The sequence below is a fragment of the Stegostoma tigrinum genome, chromosome 2 (genome assembly GCF_030684315.1).
Source record: "Stegostoma tigrinum isolate sSteTig4 chromosome 2, sSteTig4.hap1, whole genome shotgun sequence".
Lineage (NCBI taxonomy): Eukaryota > Metazoa > Chordata > Chondrichthyes > Orectolobiformes > Stegostomatidae > Stegostoma > Stegostoma tigrinum.
Genome location: NC_081355.1, coordinates 4,469,380 through 4,493,405, shown reverse-complemented (window position 1 = coordinate 4,493,405; position 24,026 = coordinate 4,469,380).

The window sequence follows — 24,026 nt, the reverse complement described above, 5'->3', positions numbered from 1 at the left end:
ACGTCAGCTTTTGTGCTCCTGAGATGCTGCTGGGCCTGCTGTGTTCATCCTGCCTCACATCTCTTTACCAGGGTGTTCATCAGATTCATGAGGATATCAGCAGGGCTGAGAAAATGCAGAAATTAAGGCACATTTAATTTAGATCTTTTCTTCACTCGATTTGAGAAGGCTATCTTCATGATGATGAAGGATTATGAGCCAACAGATATTAATCAATTACTTTCATGAGTTGATGACATATTGTGAGAGATTTACTATGATTTTAACTGTTTAGAAACAAAAAAGTCATCACACAGGAGTGATTAGAAGTTGGAATTCTCTTTGAAATCCGATTGTTGGGGTAGAGGTTATAAATTCTCTGACAAGAAAATTAGGTACAGCTTCAAAAAGAAAGCTTTCTGTGAGACAAGTAGCAAACTATGCTTCGGCTCAGAAGAATACAATAGTGAGACACTTGGTTCAGATTTATGTTGAAAAATGCCTTTGCTCAACAATTAACGTTGGATTCTGGCATGTTCAGGATGATCAATTTTCTGTATCATAAATCAGTTTCAATAACTGAGAGAAATCATGAGGCAGCCTCATTGAATCCTCTAAAAGTAAAATACTGTTTTTTTTTAATTTGTTCATGGGATGTGGAGCTTTCTTGATTATTTCAAAAATATACTTAATTCATAGAAGGAAATCTTTCTGTACATACACAGTTAATGAAGCAGTTCAGATCTATAGTCTTTTTACGTACAGAGAAGAAAACAAACTTTGGGGCTCACCTTTCTCTATATTTACAGTTAAACTCTTGGCATTTAGCTGATGCATCAGGAAGGTTTTGATTCCTGGATAGACCCCTGTTTTGCATTGGCAGAAGGATCTTACAAGGTGGTCTTTCCCAACTACACCTCGGTGACAACTGTCCAAAGCTTTTGTGCGTCCCTCAGCATGTAGTACTAAACCTTGGAATGTGCCTGTCTGCAACACTCGGCCGAGGTCAACTCTTAACTCTGGAAAACCATCAGAAGGTTCGGGCAGACCAAAGAGCATTTTTCACTAGGTTGATGGTCCTCCAGGCGTAGTTGATGTTTGTCTCTGTGTGCATCCCAGGGAACAGACTGTACACCATAGAATCCAGTGTCATGGAGATACTCAGGACAAACCTTAACAAAAGAATTCCTTTGCATAGGCATATCCAAGAAGGAAGTGTGTGACAACCTTGTCCCCTCTGCAGCCACTTTGAGGACAGTATGCGATGCTGCAGAGAGTCTGGGTGTGCATAAAGGATCTCACAGGCAGGCCCTTTCTCACTACCAACCAAGCAACGTCCTGATGCTTGTTGGAAAGTTCTGGTGATAAGGCATTCTGCCAAATGACTCTGGCAGTCTGCTCAGGGAACCACTTGACAAGATCCATTATCTCCGTTTCCTGAAGGGTCTTGAGGATGCTATATGTTTACCACTTCCTGATGAACTTGTGGTCAAAGTTACTTCATGGGATGTCGATGTCACTGGATAGGCCAGCATTCATTGCTCAGAGGGTAGTTATGAGTCAACCATGTTCCAGTGGGTGTGGAATCATATGTATACCTGAGCAGGTGTGGGTGACAATTGAAATAACTGCACAGAGGCTGGTATCCTGTCACCAAGTCGCCCTTTATTTTACATATAAACAGTCCTTGACTCAAGTGCTGTCTGTTCTCAGTCAGCTATCAAAGTGCCAGATTTTCTGACAGTCCACTTTTTATCTGTCAAACAGACCAGATTAACAGCCCCAATAAGGAAGCTGCTATTCTGAGGTCCAGCTGGCTGACCATGTTACAATCCCATTTCTTGATCCACAAATGCTGCCAGACCTGCTAAGTTTCTCCAGCTATTTCTTTTTGTGTGACGTTTGATCACATGGAACTGGAGCCTGACCCTGTGGGACTCCAAGTAAAAGGTCCCTCTCTTCTGATTATCTGTATACAGTTGGTCAATAAAGTCACTTTTGTTCAAGGAAGTCAGTAACATTCAAGAGCAAAGGCATTGGATGAGTATTTGGACAAAATAATGTGCAACATTATGGGTAAAATGCAGAAGATTGGCGCTAGGTGTTATTGCTTGTTTCATAAACTGGTACAGGTACATTGGGCTGAATGGCCCCCTTCTGCACAGTAAGGAGACTGTGTTTTGACCCCTGGTAATTATTTTCCCTCAAACAACTTCACACAATTGGGATAGTGAATCATTATCACAGCGTTTTCATCCAGGAACTCACTGTGCTGAAATTGGAATCTTTTTCCAACAATGAAGTAACTGAACATTTAGGCCACCGCTAATCCAGTATGGCATCACAAATAGCTGACAATATTAGCCAGTACAAATTTAGCAAGTGTATGTTGAACATTGCAAAAGGATAGAAACAGACCATTTCTCCGATGTGCCACACAGCATGAACAGTAATAAGAAAACCATAAATCTGAAAGTGCTCAGAGGAAATGAAAGGGGCCAGCTGGCCTGGCTGAGATTTGGTGTTGGAATTGAAAATCTCGAGTCCCTGGTGGAGGCAATCATCTCAGCTTCAACAAAGTTCTGATTTATCAGGCTTTTCAGCAGCTCAAATCAAACTGAGCGGAGCTGCAGATTGAAAGCTGCTTGTTCATCCCATAAACTATGACAAACGCTGTCAATCCCCATCCATTTTAAACCTGTGCTGCACTTTAACAAGTGGAGCACAAATAAAAAACCCTGTTTCTGAGGATTCCTTTTTGTCCAGTGAACAATATAAACTGACAAACAACTTGTGGATTCAATGAACCTCCATTTCCTTTCAATTTTACTGATATTTTTGCAGTTAGTGAAAGAACAGAGTTCAGTGAATGCACTTTTAAACATTTGCTAGCACGAGCTGAAGCAGGAAAATGTTGTTTATTCTTGTGATTTAAGAGACATCTATTAATTACAGTACACAAAGTCGGTAATGAAATCCTCCATGAGAATTGCATGCACAGATTTCAAATAAAATGGGATTAGACCACCAAAGATATATAGAATTTTAAACTAGCAATATTTAATGGAAATTACAATTGCTGTGGTTGAGAATTTTTTTAAAAAAGCAGACTTGCATTTCTATAATACTGTTCAGATGTTTCAAAGTGCTTCACAGCCAGTGAAGTAATTTTTGAAGAGTAGTCACTGGTTTTAAAGAACAAAGAACAGTACAGCACAGGAACAGGCCCTTTGGCCCACCAAGGGAGCAGCAACACGTGATGACTTTCTAAACTAAAAAGCTTTTTGTCTGGACCTTGTCCACGTATCCCCTGCCTATTCATGTATCTGTCAAGGTGCCTCTTAAATGTTACCATTGTATCTGCTTCTACCACCTCCTGTGGTGTGCGGTCAGATTTACCACCCTCTATGTACAAAAACCTGCCTCACACATCTCCTTTAAATTTACCCCTTTTACGTGAAGCTGATGTCCCTTAGTCATTGACATTTCTACCCTGAGGAAAGGCCTTCAATTATCCATTCACTTCATACCTCTTATAATTTTGTAAACCTCTGCCAGCTTGTCCCTCAGCTTCCGATGTTCAATTGAAAACAGAGTTTTTCTAATCACTCCTCATAGCAAACACCTTCCTAGCCAAGCAACATCCTGGTAAACTGTTTCTGTACCCTCTCTAAAGCCTCCACATTCTTCTAGCAGTTTGGCAACCAGAACTGTACACAATATTCCAAATGCAGCCAAACTAAAGTTCTAAACAGCTGCAGCATAACTTGCCCATTTTTATACCCTATGCCTTGACTGATGAAGGTAAGCATACCTGATGCCTTTTTGGCCACCTTATCCACATGTGTTACCACATTCAGGGAGTTATGGACCTGTATGCCTAGATCCCTCTGTATGTTATTCTTCAAAAGATTCTGCCATTTACTGTACTCTTCCCTCCTGCATCAGACTTTCCAAAATACATCACCTCGCATTTGTCTGGATTAAATTCCATCTCTGATTCTCCATGCAGGTCTCCAGCCTAACGATATCCTGTTGGATCTTCCGGCAATCCTTCTCATTACGTGCAGCTTCCCCAGTCCTTTTGTCATTCACAAATTTACTAATCCGAACACCTACAATAGCCTCTAAATTATTTATTTATATACTACAAACAACAGGGTTCTTTGCACTGATCCCTGAGAACACCACTGGTCACAGATCTCCAGTCAGAAAAACACCCTTGCACCACTACTCTCTGTTTTCTATGACCAAGCCAGTTCTGTAACAATCTCACCAGCTCACCACTGACTCCTTGCGACTTCACCTTCTGTATCAGTCTGCCATAAGAGACTTTGTCAAAGGCCTTGCTAAAGTCTAATAGAAACCATTTACCACACTGCCCTCATCAATTATCTTTGTCACTTTCTCAAAAAAATTCAATCAAGTTTGTGAGACATGACCTCCCCCATTTGGGGTGTCACGGTGGCTCAGTGGTTAGCACTGCAGCCTCACAGCGCCAGGGACCTGGGCTCAATCCAGCCTCGGGCAACTGTCTGTGTAGAGTTTGCACAGTCTCCCCATGTCTGCGTGTGTTTCCTCCGGGTGCTCCAGTTTCCTCCCACAGCCCAAAGATGTGCAGGCTGAGTGGATTGGCCATGCTAAATTGCCTGTAGTGTTCAGGGGTGTGTGGGCTATAGGGGGATGGGTCTGGGTGGGATTCTTCAAGGGGCGGTGTGGGCTTGTTGGGCCAAAGGGCCTGTTTCCACACTGTAGAGAAACCAATCTAAAAAAAAGTCATGCAACCTGTTGTTAATAAGTCCATATTTTTTTCTAAGTGTGAATCAAATCCTATCCCTAAGAATCTTCTCCAATAATTTCCCTACCACTGCCATGAGGTTGTAATTTCCTAGATTATCCCTGTTGCCCTTCTTAAACATAATAACAACATTGCCTATTCTGTAGTCCTTTGGGACCTCTCCTGTGACTAAACAGGAAACAAAAGTTTACAAAGTCCCCGGTAATTTCCTCCCTCAGCATTTTTGTGATAGATCCCAACATGTCTTGGGGACCTATCTACCATAATGCTTTTCAAACTCCTCGACATCTCCTCATTTTTTATATCCACATGCCCTAGAATATCAACATATACTCCTCCCAAGACTCACCATCCACCATATCCTTCACCTTTCCGAATACCAAATGTAAACTTTTGGTAAGGACCTCACCCATACCCTCTGGCTCCAAGCCTAAATTCCCTCCTTTGTCCTTGAGTGGACCCATGCTTTTCCTAGATGCTGTCTTTCACCTTACAGATGTGAAAAATGCCTTGGGACTTCCCCTAATCCTGTTCGACAATGTTATTCTGTAGCCCCCTTTATCCACCCCAACCCTCTTTCTCTGTCTTCAGTTTCCTAAACTTTATGTTTGCCGCTTTTTTCTTTCTAAGTTCACAATTTTTTTTGTCATCCAAGGCTCCTTATCCTTCATTTACACAGGAACTTGCTGGTTCTGAACTTTAACCAACTTATCTTTAAAAGATTCCCACATGATGTGGATTTACCCCCAAGTAGGTGTCCCCAATCTACAGTCCCTGTTTCCTGCCTAATATTGTGGTATTAAGCCTTCCCCAATTTAATACCTTCACCCAAGGTCGACTCTTATTTTTATCCATGAGAAACTTAAAACTTTTGGAATTATGATCACTGTTCCTAAAATGCTCTCCCACTGAAACTTTGATCAGCTGACCAGGCTCATTCCCCAATACCAGGTCTAATATGACCCCTTCCTGGGTTGGATTATTTACACATTACTTCAACAGAATGTGTCCACCAACTCCACCCCTAATGCTAAGTGAGTCCAGTCAATTTGGGGGAGTTTTTTTTTCTTTATTTATTCACAGGCTGAGGGTGTCACTGGTTAGCCAGCATTTATTGCCCATCCCCAAATACCCGGAAGGCAGTTAAGAGTCAACAACATTGATGCGGCTCTGGAGTCAAATGTAGGCCAGGCCAGGTCTACATGCCTCTTCTTAAAGGACATTAGTGAACCGATGGTTTTTTCCAACAATCCACAATGGTTCATGGTCACCGTTAGATTTGTAATTCCAGATTTGTATTGAATTCAAATTCCACCATCTGCCATGGCAGGATTTGAACCCGGATCCCCAGAACATAACCTAGGCCTCTGGGTTAACAGTACAGCAATAATACCATGAGGTCATCGCCTCCCCATTTAAAGTCTCCCACCACAAGAACCCTGTTGATCCACATTTTTTCCATAATCTATCCTCATATCTGTTGCTCTATCACCTGTGATGGTTAGAAGGCCTGTAGTACAACTGATTGCACCCTCCCTGTTCCTGGTCTTTACCTCGGTGGATTAGCTAGGCTAGGTGGGTTAGAAGGTGAAATGTGGGGTTACAGTGTAGGGGAGTGAACTGAGGGAGGGCTCATCCAGAAAAGCCATATCATAGAATCCCTACATTGTAGAAGCAGGCTATTCAGCCCATTGAGTCCACATTGACCCACCAAAGGGCATCCCACCCAGAACAACCACCCCTAACCAATGGAAACCCACACAGATGCAGGGAGAATGTGCAAACTCCTCACAGTCTCCAGAGGGTGGAATCAATCTTCTGGTGCCTGCGATTGTGTAGCAGCAACTCTAACCACTATCCCACTTTGCTGCCCAATATTTATCACAGTAAAGAGGAATGGGATGCTTTTTCGAATGAATTAAAACAAGTGGAGAGAGAAGTGGAAATTGAGTCCATGCTGCACTGATAACCATGCAAGCAGCACGCAGGAAGCATACATTTTAGAAAAATGTTTTAACAGTCTTCTAGTATGTTCTTGTCTTTTTAATATTAAAGATTTGTGTCTGCATCAGTCAGGTCTCCTTGCTACTGCTTCCTGTATAAAATTGTACCATTTATTTTCTATTCCTGTACTACATTCTGGTGAACAAAATGTCTCACTTCACACCTCACTCCGTTAAATTACATCAATCATGTGATATTAGTGGGCCGACATATACCATCGCACTAAAGGTAACAGTTACTTTCTGCACAATGCCCTGAGCTCCAGCTCAGTAAGTTCAACTATTCAATTCTTCACCCGGTTTAAAGACTTGTACTGTTCTCTGTTTACTGCCCCGAGAAAGAGAAGATTTTTACCTTGTCCAATGGCTTTTGGAGCTGATCAGAATTAATTCAGTCGCAGGTTAAAACTAGTGCTTTTAGCTGCAAACAAACACTGAAAGATCTGTGGATGCTCTAAATCAAAAACAAAACAGAAATTGCTGGAAAAGCTCAGCAGATCTGGCAATACCTGTGGAGAGAAATCAGAGTTAATGTCCCACGTGGAGTGATGCCATGTCCTGAGGAAGGGTCACTCGACCCAAAATGGTAATTCTGATTTCTCTCCACAGAGGCAGCAGGATCTGCTGAGCTTTACTAGCAATTTTTGTTTGGCTTGTAGCTGTACTTCACACCGCCGTATTGGTGAGATTATTGGTCTTTTCTGTGGGCTTATTTTCTTTCCTTCCTTTGTACAGAAATGAACTACCTTCCTCCATTATTTTTCTTCATATGTCCTCTTTCCAATCAAACGGATCATGGTCCACTGTGTTACTGTCCAGAGGCAACATCGTCTTTTCAAATCAAAATCAAAAATCAAACAGAAAAGTAAAAAATAACACTTTATTCTTCTTCCTATAGTAGCAACTGATATCCAGACAATAATTTGCTCACCTATCAAACTAGCACTGTTCTATGTCATATGAAGTAATGGTTTTGAAGTGGTTAATGTTCTTCTTTTAGAATATTGTGTTCAGTTCTGGTTTCCCTGCTATAAGTAAGGATGTTGTCAAACTTGAAAGGATTCAGAAAAGATTTATGAAGATATTGCCAGGGTTAGAAGGATTGAGCTAAAGGGACAGGCTGAATAGGCTGGGGCTATTATCCCTGGAGTGTTGGAGGCTGAGGGGTGTCCTTTTAGAGGTTTATAAAATCATGGGGGGGGGGGGGGGGGGGTGCATGGATAGAGTGAATAGCCAAGGTCTTTTCTCCAGGATGGGGAAGCCCAAAGCCAGAGGGTGTAGGTTTAAGGTGAGAGAGGGAAAATTTAAAAGAGACCTGAGGGACAATTTTTTTCATGCAGAGGATGGTGTGTGTATGGAATGAGTCTGCAAGAGGAAATGGTGGAGGCTGGTACAATTACAACATTTAAAAAGCATCTGGATGGGTACATGAACAGGAAGGGTTTAGAGGAATGTGGGCTAAATGCCTGCAAATGGGACTAGATTAAGTTAGATACCTGGTTGGCTTGAACTGGTCGGACCAAAGGACTTGTTTCGATGTAGTACAGCCCCATGACTTCATGACTCTTTATTACACAGTCCACCTACTCTAGTGATATCACACATAGTCTGTAAATGAAGACAAGAAATTCTCCTCAAGCTTTCAGAACGAGCAGATGTATCTCTACTAGCTCCATAAGGTCCTTGTCATTTTGCCTGATCCAATGTTGTGCTTATTGCTAACCTGCTATCTAAGATCACAACCTCTTCTGTAAATACACTATGGTGATGTATTCTGTACCACAAATCACAATAAGATCATAAGACGTAGGAGCAGAACTAGGCCATTCAGCCCATTGAGGTCATTGTGCTAATCAATGAGGTCATGGCTGATCTGGTCATCCTCAAATCTATGTTCTTCCCTAATCCCCATAGTCCTGATCCACTTACTAAAAGAAACCTGTCCATCTTGACTTTAAATATACTTGATGATCCAGTCCTGAGAATTCTCTGCCATGAAGAATTCCCTACTTTCTTCGGGTAGAAATTCCTCCTCATCTCTATCTTAAATGTGTGCCCTTCCCACCACTCTGAGATTACATCTGCCTCACAAGGAGAAATAACCTTTTTGAATCTACCTTGTCAAATCTTCTAAAAATCTTGTATGTTTCAATAAGGTTGCCTCTCAATCTTTTGAATTCTAATATGTACAAGTTCAACCTACTCAACCTTTCCTTATGAGACAGTCCCGTGAGAGTGAGACTCAGCCTAATGAATGCTTTCTGAGTCGCTTCCAATGTCAGAATATCTTTCCTTAGATATGGGGCCAGAACAATGTAGTGTGATTTTGGTGGGGTCTTTTACATGAAGTTGTCTCTACTCAGTTTTGTAATTTAGAGGTCCTGAGGCTATAATCTCCCGGATTGGTTACTGAAAGTGGTGTTAATTAGCAAAGCACCAACATTTGAAAAAAAACATTTATTATTACCATACCAAGTGAGAGAAGCAGAGAGCTGGAAGCACTTATTTTAGAAAAGTGTTTTAACAGCTTTCCAACATGCTCCTGTCCTTTTACCTTCAAAGATTTGTGCATGCATCATTCGGGTGTCTTTGCTACCTTTGATGTGTAAAGTTGAAGATGATCTGTATCTGCACAATAATGTTATTTTGATTTCCTATAGTTAGTTTTTTGTCATTTGTTTTCAAAGAGGTATAGAAAAGAAATGAGTTGCGCTTCTCACAATGTACTCCAATTTACTCTCCTCCATCTCTGGCTATCTCAGTCTACACCTGGTTTTGAAGTGAGAACCGAGAGAAATCTCTGGAGAACGTCCCACTGATTTCCCTTACCATTGTAAAGCTAATGACTATTTGCCCATTGCCTGCAGACCAGGAGAACATTAAGCTCAGGAATTCATGTGTACCTCACGTCCAAATGCAATCAGTTTTCTGCCAAAACGTATTGGAACTGTGATGTGCCATGACATGTTGTTCTTCCAACTGTTTACATTTCATTAATCCGACAGCAGTGGGTTTGCAAATCATGAAATGCTATGCTATAGTTCAAGCCTTGTTATATAATTGCAGGCTGTTGTAGCGGAGATTTCTTATAACAGATTTTAGTATTGAATCACAGAATGGTTACGGCACAGAGAAGGCTGCTTGGCTCATCATTCTATCAGCTCTCCTCACAAACAATTTATCAAGACCCACTCCACTGGCGTTTCCATGTAGTCCGGCGAATTGATCCTGCTCAGGTATTAATGAAACATCCTTTGGAAAGGTAAGATTTAACCTGCCTGTACTACATTCACAGGCAACACACTCCAGATCTCAAATATTAATTGCGTAAAGAAGATCTTCCTTATGTGGCCTTTGGTTAAAAAAAACAGTAGTCATCATATGACGTTCTCTCTGAAGAGAGAGGCAATTGGTGTTGGTTTAATCTGAGGGGGACCACACCTCAGGCGAGGTGAGGGTTTGAGAAGGTGGGATCCTCATCTTGGCTGCATTGCAAACAAGCAATATAGCCAACTAAGCTAACTGATCCCAGGATCTTTGGCTTCAATTGATTGGCTAATGTCCTCAATCCTTCCACAAATGAGAATATATCTTGCTGTTTAATCTGCCCTGACACTCAATGGTATAATAACATTACTTAATCATTGGATCTTCTGAAGTGTTGGTCAGAGGTGGTCCAATTGTGATTGGCTGTTTACCTGATTTTTTTCCACAATTTACGTGTTCCTGTAAGGTAGTGATGTCCTTCATGGATGTTCCTGACGACCAGAGAACCCAGAGCCGGGGGTTGCAGTCTAGGGATACAAGGACTGAGACAAGGAGGCATTTCTTCCCCCAGAGAGTGGGGACCCTGTCGAATTTCACTGCCAACAAGAAGTGGCTAAGACCAAAACATTGAATGTTTCCAGATGGAGTTAGATATGGTTCTTAGCAGTAAAGGGATCAAAGGATATAGGGAGGAAGTAGGAACAGGGGACAGAGTTGGTGATCAGCCATGAACATATTGAATGGTGGAACAGGCTCAAAGAGCTGAATAGCCTTCTCCTGCTCCTATTTTCTATGCTTCTATCAGTGCATCCTGAGGTAACTTGGGACCTGCTGTAACATGGTCCAGTTGGGAGCTATTATAAAAAAAAATTATACAGCATGACCTTTCATTCCCATTAATGTCCAATTTCAGTCACAAGTTAATGGCAAGCTCATCCTATCTTTAAAAAGATTGTGGAAGGGGCTGTTCATCTGACACCTCAGGTGGAAAAATGGTAACCCCCTTGTGAACACATGTGGGAGACAGGTTGGAACTCCTGTGGACCCCTGAGGGTCTTCCTGGGAGACAGGGTTTCCCCCACTGAAAGCTATAATTTCTTCCTGCAAATGCCATTCGCCAACACCAACCTGCAGAATTGGCTGGGAATGTCTGGCATGACTTGCCTTCATTCTGATGCCATAGCTATTGAATCCTGGGCCTGCTGCAGAACCAGCAGTGGTCACTGTTCCCAGTGTAGTTACTAGGACTGAAGATCTGATCCAATTGCCTGCTGGTTCCTGAAGGTAGACCATTTATCTTTAAAATCCACCATCTACAAGGTGCATGTCAGGAATGTGATGAAATACTCCCCTCTTACCTGGATGCATGCAGCTCCAACAACACTAAAAAGCTTGATGCCATCAAAGCAACCTGCTTGATTGGCACGACATCCAGAAGTATCCATTTGCTCCATCACCAACACTCAGTAACAGCAGTGTGTACTATCTACAAGATGCTCTGCAGAAATTCACCAAAGATCCTCAGACAGCACCCTCCAAACCCACAACCACATCCAACTGGAAAGACGGGGTGGAGCTACATGGGAACACCACCTCTTGCAAGTTCCCCTCCAAACCACTCACCATCCTGAGTCGGAAATATCTCATTGTTCCTTCACTGTCACTGGGTCAAAATCCTGGAATTCCCTCCGTAAGGACCTTGTGGGTCCACCTACAGCATGTGGACTGCAGCTGTTCAAGAAGGCAGCTCATCACCATCTCCTCAAGGCCAATAGGGACATATAATAAATGTTGGTTCAGCCAGCGCTGCCCATGCCCTGTGAGTGGGTCAAGAAAAAGTCAAAAGGCAAGGCAGCTGATTCCAATCAAGCAGTTTCCTTCCTGTCATTAGGGAGACTCGATCATGACCAGGAAAGTGTAACAGTCAGGTTTCTCACCAGTACAGAGGACATTGCAGCTGTCAAAAAACTCAACACAGGATTTTGACATTTGTTACTTGACCCTCAGCTGGACCAAACGAACACCAAGGGATTCATACCAAAATCATGCTTCAGTGTGAATCAGACAATTGAAGCTGAAGAAATGGATTAGAAGGAAGTGAAGTCAGCTATATGAGGCCATGGGGCACTGTTGAAGTGTCTTTACCTCTGACTCAGGAGGCCTGGGTTCAAGTACCACCTGCATCAGAGGTGTGTAATAACACCTCTGGACAGGCAGATTAAAAGCTATCTATTAAGGCTTGTGGTGAAGTTTATTGTGGGAGGGGAGGGAGGTATGAATTGAAAAAAATTAGATACAACAATTTCCTAGAATTGTAGACTCTGCGTTAATAGGTGCCACCTGTCCCATTGAATCTGACTCGGCTCTTTCTTCAATAGCCACCCTGTTCATCCGAATTCTTCACCCTCACTCGTTTAGTTTTCTCCTTTAAATTTAGTCACTATCTTTTGAGAGCAACAACTGGTACCCAGACAACAAAGTGTGAAGCTGGATGAACACAGCAGGCCAAGCAGCATCTCAGGAGCACAAATGCTGATGTTTCGGGCCTAGACCCTTCTTCAGGCTCTGATGAAGGGTCTAGGCCCGAAATGTCAGCTTTTGTGCTCCTAAGATGTTGCTTGGCCTGCTGTGTTCATCCAGCTTCACACTTTGTTATTTTGGATTCTCCAGCATCTGCAGTTCCCATTATCTCTGGAATCTGTACCCATTTGCCTATCAGGCTGAGCATTCCAAACCCTGAACATTTATTACTTAAACCAGATTCTCCCTCATGTCACCTCTGTCTCTTTTACCAATCATCTTATAACAATATCCTCTGGTTGTCAACCCTCTTCCCATTGGAAACAATATCACTTTATTTACTAAGCCTTTCAAGATTTTAAGCACCTAACCTTTTCTATTCTTAAGATGAAACACACCAGTCCATCCATTTCAGACAGGATAGTGATATAAGGAATAAGGAAAACACAGTTATTTAGGGAAAAAAAAAACACGCTTCTGGTAAAATTATATCTATGTCTTTTGGTCTTAATGAGTATTGAATGATCTCATCACAATATGTTGAAAGATTTTGGTAGTTGGAAGGTGAAGAAGACAAATGGCCCAGATGAAAAGGGTCATTGACCAAGAAGGCAAAGTTAAGAGTCGTCAAGAGCCAGAAAACGCACAATGTATCATGTTACAAAGTCTTAATTCCAACAGGTCAACGTGATCATACTATGATTAGCATCCATTTTTGGTCTCCTTGTCCTCTTTTAGACATCATTCACAGGATGTGAGCATTTATTGCTCATCCCTAATTGCCCAGAAGGTAGTTAAGAGTCAAACACATTGCTGTGAGTCTGGAGGCGTATGCAGGACAGACAAGGATAACAGTTTCCTTCACTAAATGGCATGTGTAAACCAGATGGGTTTTTCATTCTGACACTCTTAATTCCAAATTTGCATTGCATTCAAATTCCACCATCTGCCATGCCAAGATTTTAATGCAGGTTCCTGGAATATGAGCTGGGTGTCTGGATTAATACCACTAGGCCACTGCCTCTCCCTGATTAAGGATCAGTTAAGGGCTTCTAGCTCTGGAGGGAGTACAGTGAAAGTTTATCAAACTGATTCCTCAAATGGCAGGGCTGATATATGAAGAGAGTCTCGATCAGTGAGGAGTATATTCACTGGAGTTCGGGAGAATGAGGGGTGAATTCCTGGAACCCTAAAAAGTTCTAACAGGACTTGACAGAGTAAATGCAGGAAAGATGTTCTCGACGGCCAGGAAACCCTGAATCAGGAGTTACAGTCTAAGGGGTAGACCATTTAGGACTGAGATGGGGAGAAATTTCTTCACCCAGAGAGTGGTGAGTCTGGGGAATTCTCTGCAAGAGAAAGTGGTCAAGGCTGAAACATTGGCTGTTTTCAAGTAGAAATTCTGTGCACTAAAGGGATCAAGGTGTATGCTGACAAAGTGGGAAAAAATGGCTCTGTGTCAGAAGATTGCCATGACCATATTGAATGGTGGGGCAGGCTCGAAGGGCCGAATGGCCTATTCCTGCTCCTATCTTTCTATGACCCAGTTTGTAGCACACCCCCCTCAGAGTCAAAAGGTTTTGGACTCAGGATAACCACTTTAGCACATCAACTTAACTGACAGTCTGGTGCATCACCGAGAGCTGAAAGTTCAAAGTGCGGTCCTCTTGAATGAGATGAGTAGACAGACTCGGTGCGCACGATTCTCAGCCAGCGAACCAATTCCAGGAGGAGAGATGAACATTTGTGATCTTATGATGCTGGCTGACAGCCAGTACTTGATACGTCAGACAACACTAAAGAAACACCCCCCAAGAAATGGTGTATTAGAAACTGCCAGTCTTTGCTGCGTGCCCATGGCAACACAATGACCAATCAGAATACTTGCTTAATTTGAGAATTGAGATTGACAGTTATAGACTCATGAAGTCATAGAGTTGTACAGCACAGAAACAGATCCTTTGGTCTAACTCATCTGTGCCAACCAGATAGCCTAAATTAATCGAGTCCCATTTACCAGCATTTGCCCCTTATCCCTCTAAACCCTTCCCATTCATCGACCCATCCAGATGTCTTTTAAATGTTGTAATTGTACCAGCTTCCATCACTTCCTCTAGCAGCTCGTTCCATACATGCATCACTTACTGAAAAAGTTGCCACTTACTCTGTTATAAGTCTTTTCCCTCTCACCTTAACCTATGCCTTCTAGTTTTGGACTCCCTTACCTAGAGAAAAGGATTTTAGTTATTCACCCAATGCAAGTCCCTCATGATTTTATAAACTTTTATAAGGTCACCCCTCAGCCTCCAATGCTCCAGGGAAAATAGCCCTTCACCCAGTCTATCTGCCAATAGCTCAAACCCTCCAAACCTAACACCATCCTTGTAAAAAGATAGCTGAAACTACCAAGGCTGGAGAATCTGAAACAACAAAGTGTAGAGCTAGATGAACACAGCGGGCCAAGCAGCGTCAGAGGAGCAGGAAAGTTGACGTTTCAGTTCTAGACCCTTCTTCAGAAATGGGGTTGGGGAAGGGGATTCTGGAATAAATAGGGAGAAAGGGGCTGGTAGATAGAGGTTGGACATAGGAGAAGATAGGTGGAGAGGAGACAGACAGGCCAAGGAGTTGGGGTTGGAGCCAGTAAAAGTGAGTGAGGGAAGGGTGTTAGGGAGGGGATAGGTCAGTCAGGGAAGTTGGGCAGATCAAGGGGGTGGGATGAGGCTAGTAGGTAGGAGATGGGAGTGGGGCTTCAGGTGGGAGGAGTGGATAGTTGGGAGGACTGGTTAGGGAGGTGGATATGGAGGTGGCTGGTTTTGAGATGCAGTCAGGGGAAGGGAGATTTTGAAGCTTGTGAAGTCCACATTGATACCATTGGGCTGCAGGGTTCCCAAGTGGAATATGAGTTGCTGTTCCTGCAACCTTCGGGTGGCATCGTTGTGGCACTGCAGGAGGCCCAGGATGGACAAGTCGTCCAAGGAGTGGGAGGGGAATTTGAAATGGTTTGTGACTGGGAGGTGCAGTTGTTTGGTGCCAACTGAGCGTAGGTGTTCCACAAAGTGGTTCCCAAGCCTTCGCTTTGTGGAATACTTATGCTGGGTTCGCACCAAACAACTGCACCTCCCAGTTGTGAACCATTTTAACTCCCCTCCCACTCCTTGGTCGACATGTCCATCCTGGGCCTCCCGCAGTACCACAATGATGCCACCTGAAGGTTGCAGGAACAGAGTCTCATATTTCGCTTGGGAACCCTGCTGCCCAATGGTGTCAATATGGACTTCACAAGCTTCAAAATCTCCCTTTCCCTGGCAGCATCCCAAAATCAGCTTAGCTTGTACCTGCTTCCCTAACCTGTCCTCCCACCTATCGACTACTCCCACCTCAAGTCCCACCCCCATCACCTACCTACTAAACTCATCCCACTCCCTTGACCTGTCCATCCTCCCTGGACTGACCTATCACCTCCCTACCTCCTCACCTACACTCACCTTTACGGGCTCCATTCCCACCACTTTGACCTGTCTGTCTCTTCCCTACCTATCTTCTCCTCTATCCATTTTCTTTCCACCTCCCCTTCTCTCCCTATTTATTTCAGAACCCCCTTCCCCTCCCCTATTTCTGAAGAAGGGTCTGGGCCTGAAACATCAGCTTTCCTGCTCCTCTCATGCTGCTTGTCCTGCTGTGCTCAATTAGCTCTACACCTTGTTGTCTCACCATCTTTGTATATCTTTTCTGAACACTGTCAAGTTTAAAAACACATTTTCTCTGGCAGGAAGACCAGAATTGGATGCAGTATTCCAAAAGTGGCCTCCCCAATGACCTGCACAGCCATAACATGGCCTCTCAACTCTTATACTCAAAACAGTGACCAATAAAGACAAGCAGACCAAATACCTTCTTCACCCACCTACACTGTCTGTCTGTGACTCCACTTTCAAAGAACTCTGAACCAGCACCCCAAGTTCTCTTTGTTAGGCTTTAACCAGTCCTGCTGCATCTACATGCCAAAGATGGCCCAATCAAGCAGCAGCGTCTTCCCATGCCACATAAATTAACATCCCTTCAAATACATTCCAGTCGTGATAATTGCAAAATTAAAAGCTTTGGTGCCTTGGCTTCCTTTAGCCATGTGTAATTTCTGAAATAATGCCAGTGGAGACAGATTACCTGATCTTCACCTTGCTGCTGTTTGTGAAAAATTAATTTGCAATAAAAATGCTGTGCTGTTTGCTCACATAACAACAGTCACTGTACTTGGAAGTAAATTACCTTGCGTAATGCAACAGGAGAAACCATTGAGAAAAGTTTAAGATTCAAATAATTGTGCTTAAATTTTGATTCGATGCATTGTTCATTCTTTCTCCACATTTACGTTTGTCACATAAAATCATAGAATTGAACAGCTTGGAAATAGACCATTTGGTCCACTTGTCCATGCCGGCCAGATATCCTAAACTGATGTATTCTCATTTGCCCCTCATTCCTCAGCCCCTGAAGCTCCAAGGAGAAAATCCCCAGCCTATCCAGCCTCTCCCTATACCCTCTAATCCCAGCAACTTTCTTGTGAATCTTTTCTGAACTCTTTCAAGTTTAACAAATACTTTCCTAAAACTGGGAGACCAGAACTGGACGCAGTATTCTATAAGTGGCCTAAGCAATGCCCTGTTCAGCTGCGACATGACCTCACAACATCTCTACTCAATGCACTGAGCAAAGAGGGTAAATGTACCAAATGCCACCTTCACCACCCTATCTACTTGTGAATCCACTTTCAAGGAACAATGTAGCTTCACTGCTAGGTCACTTTGTATGGGCTCCGCAGAGCCCTACCATTAAGTGTGTAAGTCCTGCCTTGATTTGTTTTACCAAACTGCAACACCTTCCATTTATCTAAACTCCATCTGCCAATCCTCAGCCCATTGGCCCATCTGATCAGTGTGTCTCATTGTACTGTGAGATTACGTTTTTTACTGCCCACTACACTTCCAATTTTGGTGTCATCTGCAAACTTACTAACCATATATCCTATGTTCACATGGAAATCGTTTAGATAAATGGCAAAAAGCAGTGGACCCAGCATCGATCCTTGTGGCACATCGCTGGTCACAGGTCTCCAGTCTGAGAAACAACCATCCACCACCACTATCTGTCTTTTACGTTCAAGCCAGTTTTGTATCTAATTAGCTAGCTTCCCTCACATGTTTGCAACTTAACACATTTTATTTTTGCCCGAGGCCAGATGCTCATTTATTTCCTTTAGGGTTAATTTCAGGCAGTGAGACAGTTTGTGAAGCGGAGTTTAAATATGCCAGCCTTTTTAATTTGTTGCTGGAGTACTAGAGTCATTGAGTCATAGAGATATACAACATGGAAACAGACCTTTCAGATCAACTCATACATGGCAACAAGATATCCCATATAAATCTAGCATCAGAGGAGCAGGAAAGTTTGACATTTCGGGTTGAGACCACTGCTTCAAAAATTCTCGACCTGAAACGTCAAACTTTCCTGCTCCTCTGATGCTGCTTGGCCTGCTGTGTTCATCTAGTTTCACACTGTGTTATCGCAGATTCTCCAGCATCGGCAGTTCCTACTATCTCCTGATAAATCTAGTCCCATTTGCCAGCATTTGCCCCATATCCCTCTAAACTCTTACTGCTCATGTACCCATCAAGGTGCCTTTTAAATGTTGTAACTCTATCTGCCTCTACCATCTCCTCTGGCACCTCATTCCAGACACATGCTACCTGCTATGTGAAAAGTTGTCCCTTAGGTCCTTTTTATATCTTTTGTCTCACACCTGAAACCCATGCTCTCTAGTTTTGTACTCCCCCGCGTCAGGGAAAAGGCTTTATCTATTTATCCAACGAATGTCCCTCATGATTTCATAAACCTCTACAAGCTCCCCCCTCAGGATCTCACATACCAGGGAAAATAGCCCCAGCCTATTCCGCCTCTCCCTATAGTTCAAACCTTCCAACCCTGCACTGGAAAACAGTTATGTTAGTAGGTCGCTGACAACCAACATCCCATCACAGAGCTAACGAGGTGTGAGCACCATGGAGATCATAAGGCAAAGGTAGATTGACATTTTCATCCCAGCGTCAAACTCTTGTATTCCATTCCAGGCAGTAATGGCTTTCAGAGCAGTCAGTAGCTACTGGCTTTGCCAGAAAATTTTAGGGAAAAAAAAGTAAATGATTGAACTTATCAATTAGTTACTTGCTTCAAACATGGCCATGAGTAAATAAAGATATGAGTCAGGCAAATTAAGTGGTGGAACAGCACCTTCCCAGACCCTGAACAGCACAGGTAATGCCCAGAAAGTTGATAGAAGTCGAGTAAATTTCCAGAGCAAGGATAAGAGATAATATGAACTGCAGATGCTGGAGAATCCAAGATAACAAGGTGTAGAACTGGATGAACACAGCACGTCAAGCAGCATCTTAGGAGCAGGAAAGCTGACATTTTGTGAGAATGGCCTAGGCCCGAAACATCAGCTTTCCTTCTCCTAAGATGCTGCCTGGCCTGCTGTGTTCATCCAGCACCACACCTTGTTATCCAGAGCAAGGAGTCAGGTTTTCCTAAAGAGCTCTGGATGCCAGGACAAGGTTCTCACTTGTAAGCCAGGAAAGGCCTGATAAAGGGGACTGTTAATCGTAAAGTCACCATCAACTGACTTTCTCATTAAACAAAGACAAATAGTGGTGGTTTAACCTGACAGCGTGCCTCAAGTGAGGGGAAAGGTTGAGAAGGAGAGTCTTTCATGGTAACCTCAGCCTGTGGGGGAATTGAACTGTTGGCTTCACTCCACATTGCAAGCCCACTGTCCAGCTAACTGACCCTTCCTGTTATGATATAATCTCACTACATTTATATGCACTCTCCCATTCTACCACTTGCTGGCTGGAAACCACTTGTTGGTAATTCCTGACGTGAGAGCCGGAGAGGATACCTGGCAATCCCGGCTCACTGACTCCTCCTCCAGACCTCTGTAATGGACACCCTGCACCAATGCCTCAGGGTCCAACATGTACCAGCCTCTCTGTGCCATCATGGCACATCCCAGGTCCACGTACAATACATTTCTGCATTTCAATACTGTGCAGTTGAGACCCCTTTGCCAGGCTGCTACAAGGACACAGTGTTTGCATGGACTGGCACTGAACTGGGAGAAGCTGCATCTTAGGGCTGCTCACTTCTTTTCTTCATCCTCACCCACTCAGTACCTGCCTGGATGATCACAGTGTGCCTTGCCTTTTAGCACTTTGTTCCTTCAGCCAGAGCAGACTCAACCTTGGAGAGATAATGGGAACTGCAGATGCTGGAGAATTCCAAGATAATAAAATGTGAGGCTGGATGAACACAGCAGGCCAAGCAGCATCCCCATCCCCCTCTCTGATGAAGGGTCTAGGCCCGAAACGTCAGCTTTTGTGCTCCTGAGATGCTGCTTGGCCTGCTGTGTTCATCCAGCCTCACATTTTATTATCTTAGACTCAACCTTGGTCCTGGCTTGGCACAAGGTCCAGGAATCTGATCCTGGGCAGCAACAGTCAACAGAGAAGGGGATGGGCAAGTTGAGTGGGAAGTGAGTGGGAAGTGAGTGGGAAGTGAGTGGGAGGTGAGTGGGAAGTGAGTGGGAGGTGAGCGGGAGGTGAGTGGGAGAATCAGGCCGCATCCAATGAAAGAGCTACCCACAGGGGTGGGGGTAAATGATTAACGAGGTGAGCTTAGGATATGGTGTGAAAAATCTCACTAAACCCCACGGTGCGAAACCCGTCAGAAAACCTGACAAAAATGATGCCTCAATGAAGCCTGGTTAAATGCTGCCTGTGGTGTTGTGGTAATATTGCTGGGTTAGTGATCCATAGGTCAATGTTATGGAAATATAGGATTCAAATCCTACCATATTAGGTGGCAATGCAAGTCAAATGCAGGAATTTTTGGTTTGAATTTATAGTAATGGTGACCACAAAACTATCATCGATTCCTGGACAAAGATATCTGGTTCATAATGCTTGCTAGAGAAGGAAATTTACTGTTTGTACCTGGTCTAGCCTTCATGTGACTCTTAGAATGAGAAAAATGTGGGGTTGACTCAATTAAACCTTCCTAATATCCCATGGTCTATAACTGTAACACTGCTCACCACCATCTTTAGGGCAGCAAAGGGCAGGCAATAAATGCTGACAGTCAGCAGAGCCGTTATCCTGTGAAAAACATAAAAGCTACTTCGGGCCAATCACTTAGGGTCAGCAATAAACGTTGGCCATGCTCCACAGAAAGATGTTTGGAAAGTAATGGAGAGAGAGATTGAAGGAAAGGGATAAACTTATAGCTCTTTCAAAGAGCTAGCAGAAGCTGTTTTGGCTGACTGGCCACAGCAGTCTGTGATTCCTTGAAGGTGCTAATTGCTGAGATTATAGCAGTGTTTAGTTTCCCGTGTCTTGTACTGCCTTTTGCAGTATACTGACTGCTTCTGTTCATTGATGAGATCCAGCCTGCTGCGCTCGAGAATGTCCTTTTCAGAACCAGAAAGGATTGTTCAATAAATTGACCTTCATTTGTTCTTTTCTCAGAGATGCCACATGCTGCTTTGTTCTATCATTTCTTAAGGAAAGAAAGGGCTTCGGCCAGTTTGCTATCAGAGATAAGATCACCCATTTACAAGCTGCCAGCGAGTTGATGATGATGAATAACCCCTTTCCTTAAATGGCCCTGATTGATGAACAAACAGCTACTAAATAGCCTTTCTCTCTCTTAGACAGATTATGTAATGGATGAAGCATTGGGGATTAAAAAGAAATCTCATGCACTTTAACATTCTGGATACAGTTCAAATCTAATTTCAGTGCACACCCACTGTCTCAGAATCCAGACATGGGAATTGTGCTCTTTGCATGTCGAAATGAACAAAAATAAAATCTGAAGACATTCAGGAGACAAGGCCCAGTAAGTTATTGAAGTTAGGATGAGGGTATTTTCCTGTGACAGTTGGGCTACATTAAACTCAAAAGACTATTTTGAATGCAATGGAAGTGATGCATACTTTTGCTGATTTATGGTATGATAAGGGAGGTTTTGTTCAATGTAAATACGGATTGTAAACTTATACTTAAGTTAGAGTGAAAAAACATTTGCTGTATGAGCTCGGAGAATCACTCTGATTTTGGTAACGGTGCAGATTCTTGGCACAAAACTCCTTCAGCTTGTCTTGCACAGCCATGGTGTATCTCCAATGGATCACAGAATGGGCCAAAAATACAAATGCATCCTGCAGGCCTAACAGCAACATGATTTGGCTTGTGTCTTGTTGGGACGCTGCTCCTCCATATCCCAAACAAGATTATTGTCACAAGATGGAGCAGGGAGGCACATCAGATGAGTAAAATCAGAGATACTATTAAGGTGACTGCCAGAAGGTACAGGGGAGGGATCAGAGGTAGGTTCTTCACGCAGAGAGTGATGGGCATGCGGAATGTGCTGCTGGCAGTGATAGTGGAGTCAGATACATTCGAGACTTTTAAGCGACTCTTGGGTCGGCACATGGAGGATAGTAAAATATAGGGTATGCAGTAGGATAAAAGAAAATGGGAAATATGTGGGAAATTTCCCAGTGCTATGTGGGTGGATTTAAACTAGCTCAGAAAGGAGATGGGAAACTGAGGTGTAGTTCTAGTACACAGGAGGATGAGTGTAGTGAGGATGTGGACAGGACCTCACTGTCACAGGTGTGTGCTGGCAGACAGCAAGCTAGGTTGAAGTGTGCCTACTTTTACGCCAGGAGTATCCGGAATAAGGTAGGTGAGCTTGCAGCATTGATAGGTACCTGGGACTTCGATGTTGTGGCCATTTCGGAGACATGGATAGAGCAGGGTCAGGAATGGATGTTGCAGGTTCCAGGGCTTAGGTCTTTCATTAAGATCAGGGAAGGTGGTAAAAAAGAGGGGGAGGTGTGGCTTTGTTAGTCAAGGACAGTATAACAGTGGCTGAAAGAACTTTTGACAAGGACTTGTCTACTGAGGTGGTATGGGCTGAGGTCAGAAACAGGAGAGGAGAGGTAACACCGCTGGGAGTTTTTTATCGGCCCCTACAAAGTACCAGGGATGTGGAGGAGAGAATTGGCAAAACTATTCTGGGCAGGAGTGAAAGGAACAGGGTGGTCATTATGGGAGACTTTAACTTCCCCAACATTGAATGGAAATGCTATAACTCTAGTACGTCGGATGGATCAGTTTTTGTCCAATGTGTGCAGGAGGGTTTCCTGACACAGTATGTCGAAGGGCCGACAAGAGGGGAGGCCACACTGGATCTGGTACTTAGTAATGAACCAGGCCAAAGTGTTTGATTTAGTGGTAGGTGAGCACTTTGGACTCAGTGACCATAATTTGGTTATGTTTACGTTAGCAATGGAAAGTGATAGGAACATGCCACAGGAGAAGAGTTATAGATGTGGGAAGGGCAATTATAATGCGATTATGCAAGACTTAGGAGGCATAGAATGGGTTAGCAAAATGCAGGGGATGGGGTCAATTGAAATGTGGAGATGGTTTAAGGAACAGATATTGTGTGTCCTTGATAGGTATGCCCCTGTCAGGCAGGGAGGAAGCGATAAGGTAAGGGAACCGCGGTTTACTAAAGAAATTGTATCTCTTGTTAAGCGGAAGAGGGATGCTTATGTGACGATGAGGCGAGATGGTTCAGATGAGGTGATGGAGAGTTACAGATTAGCTAGGAAGGATTTAAAGATAGTGTTAAGAAGAGCAAGGAGGGGACATGACCAGACAGTAGAATGTAGAATGAAGGAGAATGCTAAAGCTTTCTATAGGTATGTGAGGAATAAAAGGATGACTAGGTTAGGAATAGGGCCAGTCAAAGACAGAAGTAGAAGTTGTGTGTGGACCCTATGGAGATTGGAGAGGTGCTAAATGAATATTTCTCATCTGTTTTCACCGAGGAACAGGAGAATATTGTAGAGGAGATGGCTGAATTACGGGCTACTAGAATTGAAAGGATTAAGGTTAGTAAGGAGGAGATGTCATCAATTCTTGAAGGTGTGAATGTAGATAAATCCCCTGGGCCCGATGGGATCTTTCCATGGATTGTCTGGGAAGCTAGGGAGGAGGTGGCAGAGCCTTTGGCCTTGATCTTTGAGTTCTCATTGTCTACAGGTTTAGTACCAGAGGACCGGAGGGTTGCAAATGTTGTGCCCTTGTTCAAGAAGGGCAGTAGGGATGACCCAGGTAATTATAGACCTTTGAGCCTTATTTCTGTTGTAGGAAAAAATTTGGGAAGTATTATAAGAGATAGGATTTATAATCATCTAGCAAACAACAATTTGATTCGAGATAGTCAGCATGGATTCGTCAAGGGCAGGTCGTGTCTCACAAACCTCATTGAGTTTTTTGAGAAGGCGACCAAACATGTGGATGAGGGAAGGGCAGTTGACGTGCTGTACATGG